Here is an 18,249-nt window from a genome sequence, read left to right as displayed (position 1 = left end):
TGACTTCTAATAGCATACATTAATTTAGCCTGTTTTTTATTTTCTATAAATACTCCACTTGTATTTGGCTTCACTCTGTGACTATTATCTTTGTGATAGCCACTCATATTTTTGTGTGTAGCTGCAGACTGTTTATTCTTGTTGCTATGTAATACTCCATGACAGGAATATATCACAATTTATTTATGCATTCAACTACTGAAGGGCATTTTGGTAACTGCTAGTTTTTGTTTTTACATAATATGTATTTATTTATTTATTTTGGCTGTATTGGGTCTTCGTTGCTGTCGGGGGCTTTTCTCTAGTTGCAATGTGCAAGCTTCTCATTGTGGCAGCTTCTCTTGTTGCAGAGCACTGGCTCTAGGAGGCACGGGCTTCAGTAGTTGCAGCACATGGCTCCAGAGCACAGGCTCAATAGTCGTGGGGCACGAGCTTAGTTGCTCTGAGGCATGTGGGATCTTCTCGGATCAGGGATCAAACTCATGACTCCTGCATTGGCAGGTGGATTTTTTACCACTGAGTAGCCAGAGAAGCCCCCTGCCAGTTTCAAACTAATTATAATTTTTAAACTCATTTATTTCTTATCATACTTTATATCCTGAATTACATAGCATACCATCTAAATTTTTTCTTTTTGCAGTTAAGGCATCTATGGTTTGGAAATTTTGCTAACCTGTATTAAATCACGTGCTAGGCATTGGAATAAAGTATTTTTTTTATGGTAGCTTCATAAAGAAGCTCACAATTGCCACTGATCCTGAAGATGAAATTGAGGTGGGGAAGAGGAGCCCACGTTCAGGGCAACGGGTGTTTGCTGGACACCTATGACTAGAAGGCACCGTTGGTGGCTCTGGAAATGGAAAGATGAGCAGACAAGTTCCGTGCCTTTGAGAAGTGTGTCAGCCCTTTCCTCCTATTGCTGGCCACTGTTTCTCTCCCGGGACTGATATGATCTAATGGCACTTCCTGTTTGGAAGTTTGCCTCGGTTGAGAAAATGTGAGTAGTGCCAGGAGCTGTACCTGCTTTAGGTTTCTGTCAAGAAGGTTAAAAGCAGGTTCCTAGAGTGATAGTCCCTCTCACCAGGGAAAGGAAACAGGGAGAGGTTTTGAACAGAAACTTTAGCCAAGACTAGTCAGGGTGCAGGCTGCAGGCACACCTGTGCCCTGTCTTCCAGCAGCCCTAGTCACAGGGAAGACTGGACCGGCACGGGAGGAGTAATGATCAACACAGTCCACAGGAAACCCAGCTAACAGAGGGGGCTGGAACCGCTCGTAACTAAGTCTAACATGTTCATTTACATTCATAGCATGCATCCTTCTAGACAAAGGAAATGTGAGCCTAGAGAAAGAATGACTCTGCAGGGCTTCTTTAAAAAAAAAAAAAAAAAAAAAGGCTAATTTGGTCTTTAATAGGTTTTAACCAAGTTAAGTGACTGTCCTTTTACAAGAGGAGCTTGATCATCAATATTCTGTAAAGTGTCTCTGTCTCATCTTTACTGCTCAATTATTTCCCTATCTACAAATTCAATACAGTGAAAACTAACGCCAGTCGAACAGGTGTCATCCTTCCTACTTATTCGTCCTGTCAACAAAAATTAATCAGTCCATCTAAGAAAGAATGGGAAAATTTTATTCAAGCCAAATTTGAGGATTATAACCCAGGAAGAGCATCTCAGAAAGCTCTGTTCCACCCATGAGAAGTCAAGACACGGTTTATGTAAGTTTTTTGAGACAGAGGGCTCTACATTAGATGACGTCTTATTGACAGTTTCTTTCATCCAGACTGGAGCATCAACATCTAGCAGGAATGTTATCTTTTAAGGAGTTGTCTTGTTGGTGCTGGGAGAATGTTGCTGTTTATGGCTGAGCAAGTATTCCTGCTGGTGGGGCTGGGGTGGTCCATGCATAATGTGAACACATGATGTACGGTGTGGGGATAGGGGAGGGCAATGGGCAGAGAAGAACTTTTATGTTTAAATTTTTCTTGTGTTGCCATAAATATGAATTTTATTTCACAATTCTTCTCAAGCTTCTGAGACTTTCACTTCTCTTCCTCAATTTCTGTTTCTTCATTATTACTAACGTCACTTTAAACCCAGTACCATTTAATTAAACCAACCAGAAGATTATGTTGAGTTTATTTAGGATTAACCTTTCAATTAAGGTCTCATTATCATTACCAAATTATAAATACAAAAAAGATGAAAGAATTTCAATCCAACAGAGAAAAGTTTCTAAATTTTCTCTTAAGTAAATCAATAGGAAATTGAAGAATATGTTCACTTTTATTACCTCATTGTTGAATAGATCATGCAATATTCCAGGCCTTATTTCCAGGAAGATTTTAGATGGCATTTGTGAAAATGATATTTCAGCTACTTTACTGGACAATCCTTTAAGCATCTTGCCTAATTCATTAAAAAAAAACAACAGTCAAAGCAAAAGAAAACAAACCCAAACTCACGCAAGCTCTTTAATGGTCCTGTTGTGCAGGCAGGAACCTGCCAGCCTCCCCAGCACCACCCCCAACCCCTAAGGCCAGTTAGCCAATTAGAAGTACAATGACTCATTCAGTCACTGAACTGCAGCCTTGATATTCAAAAGGCAGACTTATTTTTGTTTCTTGTCCAGCAGCAAAATCCCAAAAGAATACATTTTTCACTGTATTTATTCATCACATGCTAAAATGACCCAGAACAAATATGAGACCTTTCAGTGAACTTGTGCCTTCCTGTTAATCTGTCTCAAAAAACTGTCACTGCCAGGGATTTGTGATGGGTTATCACAGGGTAACAAATGTTTTTCTCTTTAAATTTCTTGCTTCCTTATTAATAAGCTACAATATTATAAACTATCATATGCTAAGTCGCTTCATTCGTGTCCGACTCTGTACGACCCCATAGACGGCAGCCCAACAGGCTCCCCCGTCCCTGGGATTCTCCAGGCAAGAACACTGGAGTGGGTTGCCATTTCCTTCTCCAATGCAGGAAAGTGAAAAGTGAAAGTGAAGTCGCTCAGTCATGTCCGACTCTTAGCGACCCCACGGACTGCAGCCCACCAGGCTCCTCCATCCATGGGATTTCCCAGGCAAGAGTACTGGAGTGGGGTGCCATTGCCTTCTCCAAAATTATCATATATATATGTATATTTATTATCTAAAGGAAGCTGCATATTTTTGTAAAGCAAAATATATATATGGTCATTGTAACAATCTACACATATATATATTGTTTATATGTATACATATATACATATTGTGTGTGTGTAGTCATATGTAGTACATATCTACCTATCTAGTATGTTAGACACACACGTGCTCATGCACAGTGTGTGTAACATGTACATATATGTGCACACATGCACACATATATTCATACATATTCGCATGAGTACAGTACAAAGGAATGGTTAAGAGAATGGACTTTGCAGCCAATGTTGTTCAGTTGTTCAGTCACTTAGTCATGCCCAGCTCTTTGTGACCCCATGGACTGCAGCACGGCCAGACTTCCCTGTCCATCACCATCTCCGGGAATTTGCTCAAACTCATGTCTATTGAGTCAGTGATACCATCCAACCATCTCATACTCTGTCATCCCCTTCTCCTCCTGCCCTCAATCTTTCCCAGCATCAGGGTCTTTTCTAGTGAGCTGGCTCTTCGAATCAGGCGGCCAAAGTATTGGAGTTTCAGCTTCAGCATCAGTCCTTCCAAAGAACCCCCAGGGCTGATCTCCTTCAGAAGGGACTGGTTGGATCTCCTTGCAGTCCAAGGGGCTCTCAAGAGTCTTCTCCAACACCACAGTTCAAAAGCATCAATTCTTCGGCGCTCAGCTTTCTTTATGGTCCTACTCGCATGTCCATACATGACCACTGGAAAAACCATAGCTTTGACTAGATGGACCTTTGTTGGCTGTCTAGAAAAGTCATAACTTTTCTTCCAAGGAACAAGCTTCTTTTAATTTCATAGCTCCAGTCACCATCTGCAGTGATTTTGGAGCCCAAGAAAATAAAGTTTCTCACGTTTCTATTGTTTCCCCATCTATTTTCCATGAAGTGATGGGACCAGATGCCATGATCTTAGTTTTTTGAATATTAAATTTAAGCCAGCTTTTTCACTCTCCTCTTTCACTTTCATCAAGAGGCTCTTTAGTTCTTCTTCGCTTTCTGCCATAAGGGTGATGTCATCTGCGTATCTGAGGTTATTGGTATTTCTCCCGGCAATCTTGTTTCCAGCTTGTGCTTCATCCAGCCGGGCATTTGGCAACCAGTGTAGTTAGATTTAAATTCCAGATCTATATGGTAACAAAGGCAAGTTACTTAACCTTTGAGTGCCTCAAATTCTTACTCTAAAACAAGAATAATATTTATATCAATTTCATAGGATTAGTATAAAGGCTAAATGAGTCAATATATGCACAGCCTCACACAGAACTTAGAACAGTATCCAGCCCATGGAAAATTATATGTAAACCTGTCACTAATCTGCATGAATTTGTGAATGTAGTTCAGGTATAAATAATCACCAACTCTTGTGTCTATTTTACACATTTAAATTTTTTGCATACCAGGTTTTTCTTCATGTGGAATATATGTATTTGCTTAAAGACAGTCAGAAATTTTACTACTAACTCTTCTACCTTTTTCAGAAAACTAAGATCACAGCATCTGGGCCCATCACTTCATGGAAAATAGATGGGGAAACAGTGAGAGACTTTATTTTTCTGGGCTCCAAAATCACGGCAGATTGTGACTGCAGCCATGAAATTAAAAGAAGCTTGCTACTTGGAAGAAAAGTTATGACCAACCTAGATAGCATATTAAAAAGCAGAGACATTACTTTGCCCACAAAGGTCCATCTAGTTATAGCTATGGTTTTTCCAGTAGTCATGTATGGATATGAGAGTTGGACTGTAAAGAAAGCTGAGCGCCAAAGAATTGATGCTTTTGAACTGTGTTGTTGGAAAAGATTCTTGAGAGTCCCTTGGACAACAAGGAGATCAAACCAGTCCAGCCTAAAGGAAATCAGTCCTGAATATTCATTGGAAGGACTCAAGCTGAAGCTGAAACTCCAATACTTTGGCCACCTGATTCGAAGAGCCAACTCACTGGAAAAGACCCTGATGCTGGGAAAGATTGAGGGCAGGAGGAGAAGGGGATGACAGAGGATGAGATAGATGGCATCACCGACTCAATGGACATGAGTTTGAGTAAACTCCGGGAGTTGGTGATGGACAGAGAGGCCTGGTGTGCTGCAATCCATGGGGTCACAAAGAGTTGGACACGACTGAGCAACTGAACTGAACTTCTACCGACTGTACTTTCCCAGGTCAAATCAATATAACTTTTGACTTTGCCTCACATATTTTGTATTCCAAACTCCTCACATCTTTTCATTCATTCTTGAGCCTTCCTGAGTTTTTCACACCTCTAGAGTCATCATCAAACACCAGTATTCACGTTATATTCTAACTGGGATGTGATCCTGTAACTGTGACCCCCTCTCCAGGGCTGTGAGTCCTTCAAGAGGGATTGAAGTCTCATCTCCAAGTGCCTTGTAATTGCCTCTGCCCAGAATGTCCATTCGTTCAGTGTTTCCCTGGCCCTACTGGGTTATACACCAGCAGTTGGTCACCTAGCTGAACATCAAAATCACCAGGGAAGCTTTACCAATGCTTAAGTGCCCCCAGAGCAATGAAGTCAGAATATCTGGGGAAGTGGCGATACAGTGCTATTTTAAAAATCTCCTGTGTGGATCTCAGATGCGGTCAAGGTTAACAACTAGTGCCATATAGAAAGGACATCACTGTCAGACATGTCCATATGTTTGCTCTGCTGCCCGTAAGGTGCTTGCATATACATTCCTTATGGAATACAGGCAGCAGCACCTGTCACCTTCTCAAAGAAGGTCAGTGGACAGCTTTCTGAGGCTGTGCCCCACACCTTGCCACCAAATGCCTCCAGAAAGATATTTCTGCACAGTGAGGCTGCAGACTGTGTTTTAGAGCAATAGTTCTCACATTTTTCTTCTATTGCCACACGTGTGATGGATGGTATTCAGGGGCATGACACTCTCCTGCTGTGACAGATGAGGGTCAATTCCCAGCTGTGATTCTATTTAAGGATGTATTTTAAAATGCAAGTTAGTGGCAGTGACATAATTACAGGGACAATTTGGGCTGTTACTAAACCAAGTAAAAATTTGCAAACTTAGATACTTTGGTTGCTGTGCATTCACTCAACAACTAGGTACTGAATGTCTACTCTCTCTGGACATTGGTCTAGATGCTGGACATGAAAAGAGTTTTTGCTCTACATAGATATTACATTTTAGGGGTAATTACATATTAGTTAAAAGACAGACAGTAAACATATGAGTCTACAAATGTGTATGAGGGTGAAGTGTTTACAGGTAAATGTCATGAAGAAAAGGAGAAGATGAGAGAGTGCTGTGTTCAATACATCAGTCAGGAAAGACCTCTCTGAGGAGGTGGTATTTGAGTGGAGAGAGTTCAGAAGGAAGTGAGAAGGCAACCTGTGGCGGGGGAGGAAGGGGAAATGGTCCCAGCAATTGCAGAGACCTGGAGGACGGAGCCTACTGTGCAGTTCAAAGAACATAAAGTGGACCAAAGTGGCTAGGGTGGGACAGGAAAGAGAGAGTGATGGGGGTTGAAGTCAGAGCAATAGCAAGGATTCCGGAGTCTGTAGGGTTTCTGGATTTACTTCTAATAGCAGTGGAAACCACTGGAGGGTTTTGAATTAGGGATGCTCAGATTTACAGTCTAAAAGGGTGGGTTACTCAGGCTGCCATGTAGAGCACTTACTGTACTGTGTAGAGGGATGGAATTGGAAGCAGTGCTCCATGTAAGCTGTTGGCGATCTGGTCAGAGCTGTAGCGGAGGAGGCGGAGAGACGTGGCAGTATTTCAGAAGAGTTACCAGGATCTGCTGATGCAGTGGAAGTCAGGTGTGAGAAAAAGGGAAGATTTTGGGGGTGGGGATGCTATTTGCTGAGATGGAAAAAGAGGGTGTTTGAGGGAAAATCAAGAGTTCAGTTTGGGCTATGTTAAACTTCAGGTGCATTTTATATATCCAAGTAAAGATATTGAGCAGAGAGTTGAATACATGAGCTGCAATTAAAGGGAGAGGTTAGGACTGCTGATTTCAATTTGATAGTCATTGCTATGATATGAGATTATATATTTTATCTGTTTATTTTTTTGTCTCATTCTCCCCCAAGAATATGAGTTTCATGAGGTCAGAAAATTAATCTGTTTTGTTCTTTACTGTGTCCCCAACCCCTGGAACATTGATAAGCACATAGATATTGTCCAATAAATATTATTGAATGAATGAAAAACTCAGTTCAGGACAGTATACGGTAAATGAAAAATAGCAGGACATAATAAATGCTGAAGGATGACATGGTATGTGAGTTGAGACTGGCTCCATAATCAGTGTGTGGGCTATAATGATCAAGAAAACAAGTCATGGAGGAGCTTGATCTTTATCAGGTCTTAAAAAACCTTAAGCTTTATAGGTAAGATAAGTCAAGAAGAGGAAACTGATGCCATTGGTTATGTTGAATTTGAAGTAACAGAGGAACATCTGAATTTGACAAAAAGACATTTAAGTTAGTTCTCTAAACAGCTTGGGATCTGGACTTGCAAAGGTCAGACATGGGCCCTCCTCCTTTCTGAAATTACAGTAGAATATTGATCTATAAATGTGGTAACAAGAAATTAAGTAGGAAATTTTGAGACACCAAGAAAATTGAAAAAAGGCAACACTTTTCAAAATTTAATGTGCATACAAAATCACCTGGAAATCTTGCTAAAATTCAGAGTTTTATTTTGTAGATGGGAGATGGGGCCTGAGTGTCTCTGTTAGTAACAAGCTCCCAGGTGATGCTGATGCCTCCAGGTCCTTCGACCACATTTAAATAGTGAGGTACTTAAGTGAGGTGTGAAGCCAAAAGGAACCTTTTCAAAGGAAATAAATAAAAACCTGTTATTAATGCATGACTCTTCATCTCCTTATGGACACAGAGAGTATAAAAGGATTGAGTCTCTGGGCATCAGAAGAGGCTTGTTTTGGATAGAACTCATTTGCAGGGAGTTAGGTTACTGAGTACGAGCAAGGGTCAGGCACAGAGGTCAGGTCCCTCTTAATCTCAAATCAAGAGAGAGAATTTCACCGGACTCTCCAACAGCACTGGGTTACCTACTGTTAGAGAGACAAAAAATGGACTGAGCCTGACCCCAAAAAAGCAAAGGATGAGACACAGGCCTGGCTGGCTGCTGTCTGACAGGTTGAAGTGGCTGCTTAGTAATCAGGCTCTGAATGCAATTTGTCAGGGCAAAGGAAATGGAATAGGTCAGAAATCAGATTACTGGGCAGAAGGAGAGATAGAAGGGAACAATCACAGAAGGTCCTCATTAGGAAAGTCCACAAGATTTCACTTTAAATCAAGTCTGGAATCTGGATGATTACATGGGATGAGAATTTTAATTTCTAAATTGAGACTCTGTTTTACTTTAAATGTTCATCAGTTCAGTTCAGTCAGTTCAGTCGCTCAGTCGTGTCCGACTCTTTGCAACCCCATGAATCACAGCACACCAGGCCTCCCTGTCCATTACTAACTCCCAGAATTCACTCAAACTCATGTCCATCAAGTCTGTGATGCCATCCAGCCATCTCATCCTCTGTCATCCCTTTCTCCTCCTGCCCCCAATCCCTCCCAGCATCAGGGTCTTTTCCAATGAGTCAACTCTTCGCATGAGGTGGCCAAAGTATTGGAGTTTCAGCTTCAGCATCAGTCCTTCCAATGAACACCCAGGACTGATCTCCTTTAGGAAGGACTGGTTGGACCACCTTGCAGTCCAAGGGATTCTCAGGAGTCTTCTCCAACACCACAGTTCAAAAGCATCAATTCTTCAGCACTCAGCTTTCCTCACAGTCCAACTCTCACATCCATACATGACCACTGGAAAAACCATAGCCTTGACCTGATGGACCTTTGTTGGCAAAGTAATATCTCTGCTTTAGTATGCTATCTAGGTTGGTCATAACTTTCCTTCCTTCTTTTAATTTCATGGCTGCAATCAACATCTGCAGTGATTTTAGAGCCCAAAAAATACAAAGTTTGACCCTGTTTCCACTGTTTCCCCATCTATTTCCCATGAAGTGATGGGACCAGATGCCGTGATCTTCGTTTTCTGAATGTTGAGCTTTAAGCCAAATTTTTCACTCTTCTCTTTCACTTTCATCAAGAGGCTCTTTAGTTCCTCTTCACTTTCTGCCATAAGGGTGGTGTCATCTGCATATCCGATGTTATTGATATTTCTCCTGGCAATCTTGATTCCAGCTTGTGCTTCTTCCAGCCCAGCGTTTCTCATGATGTACTCTGCATATAAGTTAAATAAGCAGGGTGACAATATACAGCCTTGACGAACTCCTTTTCCTATTTGGAACCAATCTGTTGTTCCATGTCCAGTTCTAACTGTTGCTTTCTGACCTGCATATAGGTTTCTCAAGAGGCAGGTCAGGTGGTCTGGTATTCCCATCTCTTTCAGAATTGTCCACAGTTTATTGTGATCCACACAGTCAAAGGCTTTGGCATAGTCAATAAAGCAGAAATAGATGTATTCCTGGAACTCTCTTGCTTTTTCCATGATCCAGCAGATGTTGGCAATTTGATCTCTGGTTCCTCTGCCTTTTCTAAAACCAGCTTGAACATCTGGAAGTTCACGGTTCACATATTGCTGAAGCCTGGTTTGGAGAATTTTGAGCATTACTTTACTGGTGTGTGAGATGAGTGCAATTGTGTGCTAGTTTGAGCATTCTTTGGCATTGCCTTTCTTTGGGATTGGAATGAAAACTGACCTTTTCCAGTCCTGTGGCCACTGCTGAGTTTTCCAAATTTGCTGGCATATTGAGTGTAGCACTTTCACAGCATCATCTTTCAGGATTTGAAATAGCTCAACTGGAATTCCATCACCTCCACTAGCTTTGTTCACAGTGATGCTTTCTAAGGCCCACTGGACTTCACATTCCAGGATGTCTGGCTTTAGGTGAGTGATCACACCATTGTGATTATCTGGGTCATGAAGATCTTTTTTGTACAGTTCTTCTGTGTATTCTTGCCACCTCTTCTTAATATCTTCTGCTTCTCTTAGGTCCATACCATTACTGTCCTTTATCGAGCCCATCTTTGCATGAAATGTTCCCTTGGTATCTCTAATTTTCTTGAAGAGATCTCTAGTCTTTCCCATTCTGTTGTTTTCCTCTATTTCTTTGCATTGATTGCTGAGGAAGGCTTTCTTATCTCTCCTTGCTATTTGGAACTCTGCATTCAGATGCTTATATCTTTCCTTTTCTCCTTTGCTTTTTGCTTCTCTTCTTTTCACAGCTATTTGTAAGGCCTCCCCAGACAGCCATTTTGCTTTTTTGCATTTCTTTTCCATGGGGATGGTCTTGATCCCTGTCTCTTGTACAATGTCATGAACCTCCATCCATAGTTCATCAGGCACTCTATCAGATCTAGTCCCTTAAATCTATTTCTCACTTCCACTGTATAATCATAAGGGATTTGATTTAGGTCATACCTGAATGGTCTAGTGGTTTTCCCTACTTTCTTCAATTTCAGTCTGAATTTGGTAATAAGGAGTTCATGGTCTGAGCCACAGTCAGCTCCAGGTCTTGTTTTTGCTGACTGTATAGAGCTTCTCCATCTTTGGCTGCAAAAAATATAATCAATCTGATGTTGGTGTTGACCATCTGGTGATGTCCATGTGTAGAGTCTTCTCTTGTGTTGTTGGAAGAGGGTGTTTGCTATGACCAGTGCGTTCTCTTGGCAAAACTCTATTAGCCTTTGCCCTGCTTCATTCCTCACTCCAAGGCCAAATTTGCCTGTTTACCCCAGGTGTTTCTGGAGGAACACCCCAGGTGTTCCTACTTTTGCATTCCAGTCCTCTATAATGAAAAGGACATCTTTTTGCGTGTTAGTTCTAAAAGGTCTTGTAGGTCTTCATAGAACTGTTAAATGTTCATAGGATCTTTTATTATCTATGAGTGGCCCAAAAGTAATTTTCTGAGTTAGTTTTTTAAAATATTTATTGATTATTTTTGGCTGTGCTGGGTCTTCATCGCTATGCGGGCTTTTTCTCTAGTTGCAGTGAGTGAGGGGTACTCTCTGGTTGAGGTGCTCAGACTTCTTTGGTGGCTTCTCGTGTTTCAGAGCAGACTCTAGGGCCTGCAGGCTCCAGTAGTTGCGGCAAGAGGGCGCTTTCTGAGTTAGTTTTCATCTCAGGGTGGAGAATTTCTCCCATGGAGCTTTAAAGAGACAGTGGGAAAGAAAGTAAAATTGGCTTATGGCGATGCCCAGATGCCCATGCATTATGCTCCTTCAGTGTTCTGATGGTAAGAGGGTTTCCGGGAGAGGAGGCAAGTCAGCCTTGGATCTGCATATCAGCTGCAAGTGAAAGTGAAAGTGAAGTCGGACAGTTGTCTGACTCTTTGCGACCCCGTGGACTGTAGCCCACCAGGCTCCTCCGTTCGTGGGATTCTCCAGACAAGAATACTGGAGTGGGTTGCCATTTCCTTCTCCAGGGGATCTTCCCGACCCAGGGATCAAACCTAGGTCTCTCGCATTGCAGGCAGATGCTTTAACCTCTGAGCCACCAGGGAAGCCCCCTATATCAGCTACAAGATACCCTTTAATCATGTCGCCCTTGAGCTCCTTTGTCTGACACCACCACCCACAATGAGATTATCTTCTAAGTGCTGAACTCAGAGATCTTGGACAGCTCTGTTGCTGTTAACGCTACTCTTAAAGATTAGCCCCACTGTGTCTGCACATACTGAGCAGAGTTGAAAGAGCTCCCATTTGTAAGAGACTTGCTAATTCCACTAATTCTGCTTCTCTTTGGATAGACAATGGCAGTTGAGAGAGCAGCCACCCCAGTCTCCTAGCAGCTACAAACACCAATAGGGTTTTCATATCCTGCACACATTAGAGTTAGGACAAAGGAGACTTGGAGCAGTTGTATGTCTTGTATTGTTATCTGTGCCCAAGGAAGCCATCAATATGGAGATCGAATGAGTTCTCACCGCTGCAAAGCACTTACAACCCTAACACAATCAGAGATGATTTTTCAGGTACCAAGCTTGAGATCTGTGAGTTATCATGGGAGATGGAAGAGTGGAAGGACCCATGCACCCTTCTCAATCTTCCCTTCCTGGAATCTTCCCTTTGGGTTCTCAACTCATATCTCATACACCAGCTACACTAAGATTCCTTGCTGTCCATGAACATGAAGACTTCCTTTAAGTGTCTACCTCAGTCTGTCTTCCTCCTTGTGGAGAGCCTCCTTCATCTTGTCTTTTTCAGGGACGATTGGCCAAATGAGACAACCCTCTGCATCTCCATGACACCTGGGACAAAACTCTACAGCAGCTTCTGTCTGTGTGGTCATTTCTTTCTGCATTAACAGACATGTGTGAGTGGCTTCCTATTATTGAGTAACTTTTCTTTTATTGGATGTTTGATGAATTATGTAGTTAAGATAGATTATGTTAGATAGCTCCAATGACTTAAAAGTTAAGAAAACTAGGTGTACAGCAAAGAGTCACAAAAGTGTCATGTCCAACAGCAGACTGTGGGCAAGAAGAGTCATGAGAGGGAGCCAGGCACGCTGTCTTCCAAGCTACTCTGTCTCTTTGATTCTAGAATGGCAGCATGTCAGCCTGTGTGAGCTGGAAGCCTTCACAACCCCTGTTCGCTACCTTTTTGTTTTCTTTTACAATTTAGTAGATTTTAAAGTAACCCTCTTTTCCTAATTACAAACATAATACATTTTTATGGTCTCATAACACGTGCTGGGTTTTTTGGCACCAATCCCGTTGGCACCTATGGTTCTGGTGTATTCTTAATAGCTCTGCCTTTCATTCTCAGAAATTCTCTTGTTTGAACTGGGACTTACATTGCCACCCTCCTGATGGTACAGGATTGGGACTGTACACAAATTGTCGTGTGTACCTCTGATTACCGTAGGATCGATTCCAAAAGGTAAAATTCCTGAGTCAAAGGTTATGAAGGCATTTCGGGCCTTTGTTACATTATGCCATTTTACTCTCCAGAAAAGTGGCAATGGTATACTCCAACTGGCGTTTCTTGAGAGCCTTTGATATTACTGGACCAGAGTTTGGTTATTAAAGTCAATAACCTCAGCACCAACACCAATGGAACAACTTCAGAAACCAAGACGTTTCTGTTGCCTCACAATTAAGATGGGAAAATTAGCAACTTGCTCTTCTTCCCACCTTTGTCCATTTACCATGATTTGCCAGTATCCTCTGAGCTATGTTTTTGTCTTAAAGATAGGTTATTTTTCATTTTATTCATCTTTGTACTTAAGAACTATACATATATATTATGTTTATAATCAATGTGACTCTAGACTATGATGTGTATATGGAATTATATATTAATATATAATTATATCTTTGTGTATTAATATGTCTATGTATCATACATAGATATCTATTTTTATATCATATTCAAATGGAGCCAAGAACTCCTGTGCCCTTTAATGTCAAGTTTCTCCAATTGTGAGTTCTTACCCATTTGCTGCTTTCTTGCCTTTCTCCCTCATCCTGAGACAGCTGGGTTGTATCTTGAAGCAAATTCTTTAGTTAGCATTGATTTTAGGTTTCCTGTCATATCTGATCACATCTCCCTCAGGTCTTCTTTAGTGGATGACCTTGGTCAGAGTGGAGCCACAGATTTCCTGTTTCCTTCCCAGTCAGCCTTAAATATATAGAATGGAGCTGTGTGGACAGCCAGGCTTTGGGGCACCAACACATTTATTGGAATCATAATACAACCTCACCTACGGTTTCTTTCCTCAGTTCAGTCGCTCAGTCGTGTCTGACTCTTTGCAGCCCCATGGACTGCAGGACACCAGGCCTCCCTGTCCATCACCAACTCCTTGAGCCTACTCAAACTTATGTCCATCAAGTCAGTGATGCCATCCAACCATCTCATTCTCTGTCATCCCCGTCTCCTCCCGCCTTCAATCTTTCCCAACGTCAGGGTCTTTTCCAATGAGCCAGTTCTTCGCATCAGGTGGCCGAAGTATTGGAGTTTCAGCTTCAGCATCGGTCCTTCCAATGAATATTCAGGACTGATCTCCTTTAGGATGGACTGGTTGGATCTCCTTGCAGTCCAAGGGGCTCTCAAGAGTCTTCTCCAACACCACAGTTCAAAAGCATCAATTCTTCGGCGCTCAGCTTTCTTTATGGTCCAACTCTCACATCCACACATGACCACTGGAAAAGCCATAGCTTTGACTAGATGGACCTTTGTTGGCAAAGTGATGTCTCTGCTTTTTAATATGCTGTCTAAGTTTGTCATAGCTTTTCTTCCAAGTAGCAAGCTTCTTTTAATTTCATGTCTGCAGTGGTTTTGGAGCCCAAGAAAATAAAATCTCTCACTGTTTCCATTGTTTCCCCTTCCTGTTTTTCAAGACAGAGTAGTCCTTTGCTTGAAGTTCCACGATCTTGAGGAACTGTGTCTTTTCCAATCTGATCTTGGCACCCAGGCATTGCTGGATCCCATAATTTTTCATCTAGGAAGCCACTGAGGGCCGATTTCCATCTTCAGCTGTGTGTCCTAAAACTATCAGACCACGACAGACAGACAGCAAAGGATACATTTGAATTGGAATAGGGCTTTAAGTCTTTAATTCCTTCACTTCACAGGGTTACCTAGAGCAGGTCCTTGAATAGCCCCTGAGCAGAGATAGATCAGTTGGTAAATCCTGTGACCTAATGCCTTTGGAATTTCTTTGCTCTTCACATTTGTCTCACTCTAAGTTTGAGTTTTAGATTATTTTTGACTCACATCCATACACATTTGCCTGACTCTCACTTGTTTCTTTTCAGCAGAGATATCTGAATCCATTTACATACCAGAGGACATTCCAGTCCTGGTTACAAAGGCAAATTAGTGCCAGGTTACAACCGGTAGGTGTGCAACCACCTTCAAATATATCATAATTTAACAAGTCATAAACGCAGGACACACAAAAAATAGAGTGTGTGCTCAATACTCCCTGTGTCATTTTAAATTCCGTTATAGCTTCTTGGTGTGTGGCTGACACTGGCTGTAGAATTCTTGGTCATCTTCTCTCGTCTCTTCTGCCCTCTGCACGTGTTGTTCTGTTCTCTTCTGAGGCTGCTGTAGTTCGTTTTCCTCTGCAAAGGTACCCATGAGCATATAAAGGTTGGTGATGGCTCCAAGGTTGCTCCCCCTTGTTCTCTTGGAACCTATAGGTCCGTTCACTCTGCAGGCACAAACTGTCCTTTTATCTCAGCAAGTTTGCTTTATTCATCCCTTTCCCTCTGAATGCTCTGTGATTTTCACCATCAAGCCTGTACTCCACGTCCCTGATATAATTCCCTGTACTATCAATGCTACTTCTTGCTGCTTCTATTTTGAAGTTTTCGTTTTGAGACAGTTTAAAGTTTCTCTGCCCTCCCTTTATTTTATTCCAATTACCTTTATATCCCATTCTGTTGCTTTATTGTTTATTTGAAGTGTTGTGTCTCTTTAATTTTTGTTTCATCGAGTCCCAGGTCTCTTTGACCTCTTTTTCCAAAGTGAGTTTCTATTAGAAAAGGTTCTGGTTGCACCTGATGGAACTCCGACTCAGAGTAGTTTAAAGATAACTGGGGGATGTAACCAAACTCTCCGAGAAGCAAGATTGGAGCCAGCTTTAGGAGCGTGTGGAGCTGAGGGTACAGTCCCACCAGCACCCTCTCTGGCTCTTGCCTGTCCTTCTGCCATTGTGTTAGTACCCCTCTCTCTCACTGCAGACCTGGTCCTACAGGCTCTCAGCCAAGCACTCCGTTATCACAGAAGATAAAACAATTTCCCTCTAGCTGCAGTCAAACACTTTTTGCGGAAACAGCTTGGTTACATTGCTACCCCTACACCAATGAGTGTCCCCAAACGATAACGGATTAGCCCACCGTGGGCCACAGCTCTGCCTCTGTGATCAGGGATGTGGGGTCTGTTATAATAACCCATACACTTTCTCCTCCTTTCTTTTGCAAGCTATTTTGTCCTTAGTTTTGTTGTAGATGTTACTGCTTGTTACTCAAAAAAAAAAAAAAGTAGAAGTTGGATGGTTCTAACTGGGTTTGCTGTTTGTCCAGTAATAACATGAACAGATTCTTCTTAATCATGTTTTTGCCTACCTTGTCCAAACCTCTTTGTATATTGATATTAATAGTTGGGACTCTCTTTCCAGTTATTTTGTTGTGTATGGATTGGTGAGTATACGGGATTGGAGGAGGGAGTGTGTAAAGGGAAGGATTTCTACCTGGTGAGTGCTCCCACATGCCTGTGGAAATGAGTAAGCCATCAAATGAGAAGCAACTCTCATTTGGTGAATACAGTTGTAATTTAGTCTTAGACTTCAGTGAGGCATCCATTACTATACAGACCCCAGCAATGTTAATATAGGATGGTCTGATTGTTTGGTCTTTTCAATATTGTATTAATATTTTTAACAGCTTTATTGAGGTATAATTTGCATACTATCAGTCACTCATTTTACATGTTCAGTGATTTTTAACAAATTTACAGAGTTGTGCAAACATCACAATAATCTTAAAATATTCCTATCACCCCAGAAGTCTATCCTGCTCATTTGCAAACCTCTTCTCACAGCCTAGCCTCTAGCAATACTAACCTGCTTTCTGTCTCCATAAAGTCATTTCTGAACATTTCATGTAAACGGGAACAGAATATGTGGTCTTTTCTATTTGCTTTCTTTCACTGAACAGAATTTATTTTAGGTTTATTCATGAGGCAGCCGGTATTAGAAGATGGGTCCATTTTATGCTGAACAGTATCCCCTCATATGGTTTTAGCAGCCATATTTATTGAACCTCTAAGTGAGATATATTATCTGACAAAGCTTGTTTTTCTGATTTGTAAGGGGAATGAAATATTTTGAACAGAGACTAGTCTGGTATGGTTTGAAAGCAGGCTTTCTCCCCTGCCCCTGATAGAGTTTGACACATCTGCTCAAAACAATCAGTGTTGCCACTTGGACAGAATTGGTTGACCAGAACAAATACATTCATATGCCAATGCAGCATATGAGACAGGGGACCAGAAAGAGACGATAGCAGAGGATGGTATGATTCCTGGACTAGTGAGAGCCAGCGCCTCTTTAAAACACACACAGACACACCCCAGATACATACAAAAAACACACACAGACAAAACCCCAGATACATACAAAGACACACCTATGCAAACCTCCAAAGAAACACATGAAAGCATTGCTCGTGCAGAATGTAGAGTATCTTGATTTCATTTAAGATAAAAATAATAATGATATATTCTTTCTGTTTCTAGATTGTTAAGGACAAGAAGATACTGGTCTTTTGGGGTTAATGAAGTCCAGATATTTATAAAGAATTAGTTTTCTGAACAAAGGATCTCAAAATATAGAAACCTTGGCCAAATAAGTCATCAGGAAAAAATTTCATTATTTGCATCACTCATCTTTCTTGGTAGTTGCTTATATTTCTAAAATTACAAGGATAATAATCATGTTAAAGGAAGAGAAGACAATAAGCACATCCCCCCCATCTGTCTACCTATCTATATCTTCCATCTACTATCTCTTCCCTATTTTAAGACTTGTGTGCTATTTCATATATTCATTCACTTATTTATTTTAAATGTCCTCTTTTTAAAAAGATTGTTTTCAATTTTCTGAATAAATTTTCCCTTTTTGTGGGCATTTAGATTGCTTACAGTTTTCTGAACCAAACTTACAATTAGCGTCCTTGTACACACACCCTTGTGCATGAACGAGAGCATTTCTCTGTTTTCCCAGTTGTCGAATTGTTCAATGAAGAATGCCTGTGTGCCGTATGCTCAGTCACTCAGTCGTGTCCAACTCTTCTGCGTGTCCAACTCTTTTGCGACCCCATGGACTGTAGCCTGCCAGCTCCTCTGTCCATGGGATTCTCCAGGCAAGAATACTGCAGTGGGTTGCCATTTCCCCCTCCAGGGGATCTTCCCAACCCAGGGATGGAAACTGCATCTTATGTTTCCTGCGTTGACAGGTGGGTTCTCTACCGCTAGCGCCACCTGGGAAGTCCCAAAGAATATCCCAAGTTAAAGTTTTGATAGATGCTGCCAAAGTGCCATCCAAGAATGCACCAGTTT

The 18,249-nt window shown here is 41.5% G+C and overlaps 1 long non-coding RNA gene across 3 annotated transcripts in view; it reads left to right on the top strand.

Moving 5' to 3' along the window:
• LOC102399284 overlaps positions 1-18,249 on the top strand; it is a 211,810-nt gene that overhangs the window by 10,497 nt on the left and 183,064 nt on the right. Inside the window, exons 4-5 of one of the 3 annotated variants that reach the window (XR_006547204.2) lie at positions 12,385-12,493; positions 17,915-18,053. The exons of 1 other annotated variant lie outside the window; for it this stretch is intronic. This is a non-coding gene — a long non-coding RNA (uncharacterized LOC102399284). Of the gene's footprint in view, positions 1-12,384; positions 12,494-17,427; positions 17,749-17,914; positions 18,054-18,249 lie in introns of those variants that run through there. One more of the 3 variants, XR_003105533.3, reaches the window with a different exon arrangement.

The sequence above is a fragment of the Bubalus bubalis genome, chromosome 21 (assembly GCF_019923935.1).
Source record: "Bubalus bubalis isolate 160015118507 breed Murrah chromosome 21, NDDB_SH_1, whole genome shotgun sequence".
NCBI lineage: Eukaryota > Metazoa > Chordata > Mammalia > Artiodactyla > Bovidae > Bubalus > Bubalus bubalis.
The sequence above is the reverse complement of the archived record's forward strand: the minus strand, read 5'-3'. Positions and strand labels throughout refer to the sequence as shown.